This window comes from Branchiostoma lanceolatum, chromosome 9 (genome assembly GCF_035083965.1).
Source record: "Branchiostoma lanceolatum isolate klBraLanc5 chromosome 9, klBraLanc5.hap2, whole genome shotgun sequence".
NCBI classification, from domain to species: Eukaryota; Metazoa; Chordata; class Leptocardii; order Amphioxiformes; family Branchiostomatidae; genus Branchiostoma; species Branchiostoma lanceolatum.
The window spans coordinates 17,837,148-17,844,791 of record NC_089730.1 but is presented as its reverse complement, the minus strand read 5'-3'; the positions used below and the strand labels follow the sequence as shown (position 1 = coordinate 17,844,791).

General features: G+C 38.3%; 1 long non-coding RNA gene across 1 annotated transcript; it reads left to right on the top strand.

The window, feature by feature from the left end:
- Positions 1-458: 458 nt before the first annotated feature.
- On the top strand, positions 459-4,074 carry LOC136441188 (uncharacterized). Its single transcript, XR_010756863.1, has 3 exons — positions 459-628; positions 1,217-1,407; positions 2,111-4,074. It is a non-coding gene; the product is annotated as an uncharacterized lncRNA (long non-coding RNA).
- Positions 4,075-7,644: the final 3,570 nt, after the last annotated feature.

Below are 7,644 nucleotides of genomic sequence, written 5' to 3'. Positions count from 1 at the left end.
CCCTTTGAGCTGTTTATCCTAACCAAAAAAAGGAATGGTATTTGTTGTGGGCATCCGTTAAAAACATAATTCTGTAGTAGGAACGAAAATGTTATTATATATATATATATATATATATATATTGTAATTTGGCGGACAGACGTTAATTTCGCGGATCGATTTGTCAAATTCCTTGATAACTTTCGGGATTGCCAGGGACTTGAAAAGATACCGTAGCCTCTACCAGGCTCCACAGGTCGCCAGAAAAATAGTAAACATTCGCAAAATAGACAGATAACATATCAGAGGAGTTAGCTGGCCAGGGAGTACAGTTTGCGACCTAGCCTAAATAAAACATGACAACCATGGATCACTTAAAAAAATAGCAATGGTCACTAAAAAGATACAACCATGTACACATTGGCATATTTGCTAGTAAGATAGCTGTAGCTCACAAAAACGTTGTCTTTCGTAGCCCGAGAATGTCCTAATGCAGAATGGGAGCGGTTCAACGGCCGTTGCTACTTAGTAGGGTCACCGAAAGCCAGGTGGGATGTGGCCCAGGAAAGGTGTATGCAGCGGGGTGCAAAGCTGGCATCTATCACAAGTGCTGCCGAGAACAGCCTCATCACACGTCTCATCATTGCAAGTGGGTAACACACAGTTCGTTGTCGTTGACGGGGTTTGGATCAGTTCAGTTGCCTGACCTAAAGAAGAAATTTGCAACAGAACTTAGTCAGCTTACGGATGTGATTAATGTGGCAGAGACTTCCATTCCGTTAAGTAACTATCGTGGGCTAAGGTGTTTGATACCTCATTAGCCAGGAATAACAACTTCCTTATAAACCTGTTCCATTCATGCCCAGGTATTTGTTTATTGAAACATGAAGGCGGTATCAAACCAATGTAGTGTATAGATAGCAAGCCAGAGAACCTAGCCACTAGCTGCAGACTATGCCACACATTTAAATTGGGGGTGTCTTCTGTAATATCACATTATTTAGAAATATTGCTACGATGCACAGGACCAACATGCATTATCAGTCCATGGTTATAGCAGATGACATGCCAAAGTACATACAAATGCGTAAAATGGCTATTCAATTAAAGCTGCGAACACACCGACACAGTCAACCGCAATACCCCCGCAGGAGGCAAACTCCATTCACGGAAGTAATACACGTAAAATCTCATATTGACCGCCAGGTAACAACTTTTTTTTAAATTTTAATTGCAGTTCGTCCAGACCCACGTCCATTGGTGTGGATTGGACTGCGGGAACATCAGACGGAAAGAGGTCTGCAATTGTTGTGGGCAGGTGATCTTGATTCACCCGTCCCCTACACGAACTGGGCCCCCGGAGAACCCAACCAAAAAGGTTTCATGAATCTCATGGAACGAGCGCAGTGTGTCGGCATGTACACAGAGGTCGGTGATTGTCTTTCTTCTTTAGTAAGGCCATGTTCTTTCGATTTTATGGATGACATCCGCGCGGATCAATTTTCGTCCGTTTAACAAATGGTTTGACCATATTATAAATCGTACAAAGCAGATGCAAAAGAGCAAATATATGCCGTAACTTGAAAAATAAAAAGATATCTGAAAACGATACTAATGTAGAACGCCAATATTAATTCCAACGTCGAAGAGGAACATGAAGAAAAGTGGAAATGTTCAAATGAAGTACCTACATGTTTTATTCGCAATAACGTTATCATGATCTGTGCGTTCATCCTTTCTGACCACGTAAATTTCATAATCAAGGCAACTTTTGTTTTGCCAAAATGTTTTCGGGTAATGAGAGGATATCATCCATATAATCAAATGAACATGGCCTAAATATTCTTTTTCTGTTAATCCATTATCTGAAAACAACTGTTGCAATGAAAAAAAAACAGGATCAAGGAAGGCATGACTAGCATCTTTGAAGGTAGAAACTAACTACAATGGAAGACAAAATATAAACCAGTGACCGCGAATTGGGTCCTATTTTGTGTGTTCAGTAAAAAGGGAGTTGCATGTAAATTCTCTCAAACAAACTGTTAATCATTAATGTAATTGTAGAAACCATCTGTAACAAGCAAGTTACTAACAGTTGCCCATTAACGTTCACATGCGGCGTTTTCAACAGACTGGAAAGAACTGGATGTGGGGGGGAACGAGGTATGCAGGACAGTGGACGGACCAAAACTGCAAGGAGATCCTTCACTACGTTTGCAAGTATTAGGTTTAAAGTAATTAGAGGACTATCCCGGTCGTCAAGAGTCAGAAGTGTCAGGGGGGTGTTAGTTGTTATTTTGTTCCTGTAGCTCGATTGGTAGCAGTCTAGGTTCCAATCACCAAGGAGACCCCGATTCGAATTCGGGAGAGACATCCAGGTTGGAAATGCATTAATCTTTTGGAAGGGACGTGAGATAGGGGTCCCGTGATGGAGGCGGTGTATGAAACGTTAAAAAGACACTAGTACGACGGCATCATTACTCAGATTAGTACCTACTGGCTGTACTTCAGATGACTATGACGACAGAGGACCTTGATTTAAAGTTCAGTTCTTGAACAATCTGACCCAAAGGAAAGTAATGCATGCTTCAAATTAACGTTGGCGGGTAACAGCAAGAAGTTAATCGTATTAGCATGAAACACCGCTTTATCATATTCTCCTCAGGCCTTAGTATTGTCTGGTTTATGATGAGATCTTTGAGTCTAGTAATGCACCAATGGTTTTGTATTTGTACTAACTTAAAAAGTAAGGTTTCTTCAGTTATATGGGAGGTCTCGAAATACACGGTCACTTACGTGTGGGTGAACTCAGTAAGGTTACCTTTGTCATCTAAGGGGTCTTTGTTTATGAAGACAACCATGGTTATTTACTCGTCTTTGTACTTTGCAAGCAAGCAGCACTTAGAGTCAATTCCACATTACCAAGAGGATATTTGTTACCTTTTGTTCTAACATTTTCAAAACCTTTGTAACAATCTAAGGGAGATAAGTGACTGTTAAGAACAATTTCCAACATTCATTTAATGTTCTAAATAGTTTCTGCTGTGTTCCAACATGTTAGACAAATTTCTAACACTGCACATGTTATTTGTATTATTTTGAAACTGTTGGAAAATAGGTTGATCATTTGTTCCTACATGTTCCAACATTGTAACAACATGGTAAAACTGGGTCAGTGGAATGGGAACAGGGCACTTCACACATCCCTTCAAAGTATAGGGGATTAGGCCTGGGTGCCATGCATAGACACCTCAAGACAAAAGTCCAGACATATAAGATAAAAATATACAGACGCAGACAATAGAGTGCGATTAGCACCTAATTTCATGGGGGCAATAACCCAAATCTACCATTTGAAAAATAATGCAAATTATTCCAACATGTTCGAACAGTGAAACAATCACATAGATGTTTGTAAATTGTTCTAAATAAAGAGATATTTGTGCAATTACTTTCCAAATAGTTCCAACATATATAGATAAGTTCAAACATGTTCAAACTTTCATTCTTGATTGTTTGAACAATTTAGAACTATTTTGACTGGAAAAGTCTTGTATCTAAAATTGTTTGAACTCACTGGCAATATTACCTGAAAACCCTATCGGTGACATGGAATTGACTCTAGTTATAACCTCTCATTTATATCAATGCATTGTTTTCGTAGTTTACTTATTCGTTACGCGTTTTTTTCAATACAGGGTGCTTACCCGTTTATATTAGGACGTAGGATTACATGAACGACCATTTTTACAATGCGAGTGAATCACTTCTCGAGTGGTAAATGCATTAGCAATAGGAGTTGAAATGCGCCCGCATAGATCGTGTTGTGGTGACCCAGTGTATGGACTCCTTGTGGCACATGGTAAAATTAAGACTATAGTTTATTTGTTTGTTTGTTTTCTTCTTCTGTATTTCAACTGTTTCTCTGGCATTAGCAAGAAGAAGCCTACTTTGTGCAATGTAAAAGCAGGCACATCTTATATAAATCAATTCTGGCACGCGCGGTGTGTGTGTGTGTGTGTGTGTGTGTGTGTGTGTGTGTGTGTGTGTGTGTGTGTGTGTGTGTGTGTGTGTGTGTCTGTGTATGTGTGTGTGTGTGTGTCTGTGTGTGTGAGTGTGTGTCTGTGTGTGTGTGTGTGTGTGAGTGTGTGTGTCTGTGTGTGTGTCTGTGTCTGTGTGAGTGTGTGTGTCTGTGTGAGTGTGTGTGTGGTTTGTATGGCTAGACTGTACAACGCAACGTGCCCTTGACCTGGCTGTTGTTACGGCCTTCGCTTGTTGGCAATTGGACATCGAGTATTGAACTGTGTGTATCCAGTACTAAAATGTGGTAAAGGAAAAAAAATGTTTATGTCAATACAATGGTGAAAAGTATCATGCAAGCACCATCGTTGTGGTTTTATTAAAGCACATATATACAACAAAAACTACCGTCTCAGCTTTTCTGAGTCATTTTTTTCAGTATATGTTTGGTATAGCTTAGGGTAGCTGCTGACTTCTGGGGGGGGGGGAACGAGTAAAGCTTATCATAATACACTTCGTAATGAAAATAACCTATTTCGTATAATAAATGTATTCAAAGCTTACATCGAGATGAATTTCGTATGTCACAAATATGAAATCGCTATCATTTACCAGTGACTTTGCACAGCCTTTACTTATCCTAGGCATGCAAATGAGTATCTTATTAGCATAATCATATGAATTGATTATGTCCTACTTTTAAATAACATATGTTGCATATACCCTTCTTTAGTACTAGTTAACTGTTGTAGTATCTACTCATGGATTTTAGTGACATTGTCTAAATTTACATGATTCATGTTTTATTATACATTAATGTTGTTGTTAGTCGATGACACTGATGATGATATGTATTTCAATAATGTATTGTATATTTCTATAACGTATCATTTTCATTAATTAATAGGCATGCAGATTAGGTTTTGATATGCATTACTATATTCATCGACGCTCCTCTTGAACTAGGTCACACATGCAATGAATATGAAGTTCATGTTATAGTAAAAGACTCAAACACATCCTAAAACATAAGCTTCTTGGCAAAGAAAAGTTCCTATTTCTGGATACGCCCCCGGTCTGTGCAAGTCGGAACGCCACCCTGCGTTCTAATTAGAAAATGCAACCTTTCAGTTACATTTAGGTGTAACACGCGACCGAAATATGCGACTTACATAAACTAACTCGCCAGCCTATGATGTTATGCTAACAAAGGAAGATTCTAGAGCTTTTTTTCTGAGAGTCATTGCAAGGAGCTAGTCTTCTCCATCTCGTTAAAAATAATACAGCGGTCTTAAATCCACGTTTTGTGCAATACATCATACACCCGCATGGGGGCTACTGATGTCGGGTTCTGTCTGTCACACAGACGGTCCTGTGAAGAAGAACGCAGAACTCAAAGTATCATTGGACTCCATTCCATTTTGCCCCTCTCTCTTACCCCAGTTTTCCTTCTGCCTTCTCCGATCCCCTCTTCTTTCCTCCCCTTCTTTTTCATACCTGCCTTCGCTTTCCTCTTTCCCTACATCATCTCTACCCCGCTCTCTGGTTCAGTCTCCCCTCCCCGTCTATACCCCTCACTCTTCTTTACTCCTTCTGTTCTTTCCTCTCCCGCCTAATCCCTTCCATGTAAACCTATACTTCATTTTCCCCTGTCTCTTCTAAACCTATGATTCTCTCTCTCTCTCTCTCTCTCTCTCTCTCTCTCTCTCTCTCTCTCTCTCTCTCTCTCTCTCTCTCTCTCTCTCTCTCTCTCTCTCTCTCTCTCCCGTTTTACCCCCGTGTTGTCGTTAGTAAATGATACAATGTATACAGTTTTACTTTAGAAACAAGTTAATATTCTATCAAAAGCTGGTTTGAGCTCTTTTCATATCTGACAACCAAGCCGATGACGTGTTCACATAATTGGTCTCGATGTAGGTGGTGTTTGATATGCAGATATGGCCTGCGTCATTTCGTACGTTCAATCCAACAGTTGGGCTTGATAGCAATTTGTGTCTAGAGCTGTGTCGATGGGCGCATTGCCTGGAGCAGACCGGGATTTTTAGTTATCCAGAAACCTGAAAAGCGGCATCATGTCGGGAGGGCAGCAGCAGTCTCAGACTGGTGACACAGGTATGTGTTTGAGTTTTCATTTCAAATGCATCGCACAAGAACAATTTATCTTTTCAGAATTAAAAAAAGATATGGGAAAATGAATTTATTATGTATATCACTCCCTGTTTATTCTCCTTTTTCTTGTTTTCAAAATTAAAATATTCTTTTCAAACATCATTCAGGTCAAAATTTTTAAAGTCCAAGAAATCTCTCAGAACCTGTTTATCGATTTGGCATGACAATTTATCTTATTGAATTGTTCTTTTAGTGATATTTGCATTCTAACTCCCATATTTTACCCTTATTTCTCCCTTAGATAATAAAGAAACAATTTTTTGCCCTGCAATGAAGCAGAAAGAATATGCGAGATTTGTTTTCTTGGTATTTCCGAAAAATAAACAAGAAAGTTTCACCTACATTTCTACAACATTTTTTTCTATGTCGGAAGTTTTCAAACATTTTTGTTATTAAAGGTAGACAAGAAAATTGTACTTGTTTGAAACATTTTTCTAAATTTACCCACTGAAAGAGTATCTTTCTCCATATCAAAAATTACAGTGAAAATGAGGTAAGAAACACAAGAAAAATATTTTTGGTATTGATATTTTTTCTTAGTATTGAGGTAGCATCTATTTGCCATTTATATTATGAGATTTTAATTTCGGATTTTCTCATCATGCTTAGTAGTCGGAATATTTGTCGGTAAGATTAATGTTTTTACGTTTTCTTATTTCCCTTCAGGTACCACACCCATGGAGCAGTCTCAGACTGATTGGCGGGCACATGCTGACGCCGGTGCGAATATACCCAATCCTATGTACGCCACCAAAGAAGGTAAGGCGTTTAAACTACCAAATATACTTTTCTGACTCCATTGTAATTTCTCATTTGAAGAAATTCGTTCTTCAATGAAGGAATTAAGAAGGAAACAGCAACAACCAAAAACAAGAAAGACAAAGAAATTCACACAAAGAGGAATTTTCTTGTTAATCTTAAGTGAAGAATTATTTCTGAAAACTTCTCGAACGCAAGACTTTTCTAGACATGTAAATATGATTGTTTTTTCTGAAATAACAAGAAAAATTTAGCATGTTCTTGCATGTTCAAAATAGGTTCAATTTCTAAGAAATAAAGTAAGGTGTATATTCATAAGAGAAATAATGCATGAATAGGAAAATAAGTCTCGCTACAAATACAGAAAATAATGTTGCTCCTCTAACAAACAAAATTTTTGAAATATAGTTTGTATTTCTTGCACACAGAATTATTTTTTCTTGGAGGATATTTTATAGTCTGGTAGAAGAACAAAATAAACGGAAAAATTGGTAGTGTATGTGTGTGCGGGTGTGTGAGTATGTGTGTGCGAATAGTAGTTCATATATTTTCACCCTTAACAACTTTATCTTCTATTGCTTTGAACAAAAATTTGACCTGGGATGTCATAAAGTATCCCATATAAACTAGTACTTCCGGCATTATGGTATTATTCCCATCATGCATCACACCCCATGGGCCAGCATAAAAGGGGCACCACTCAATTCCTTGATTATA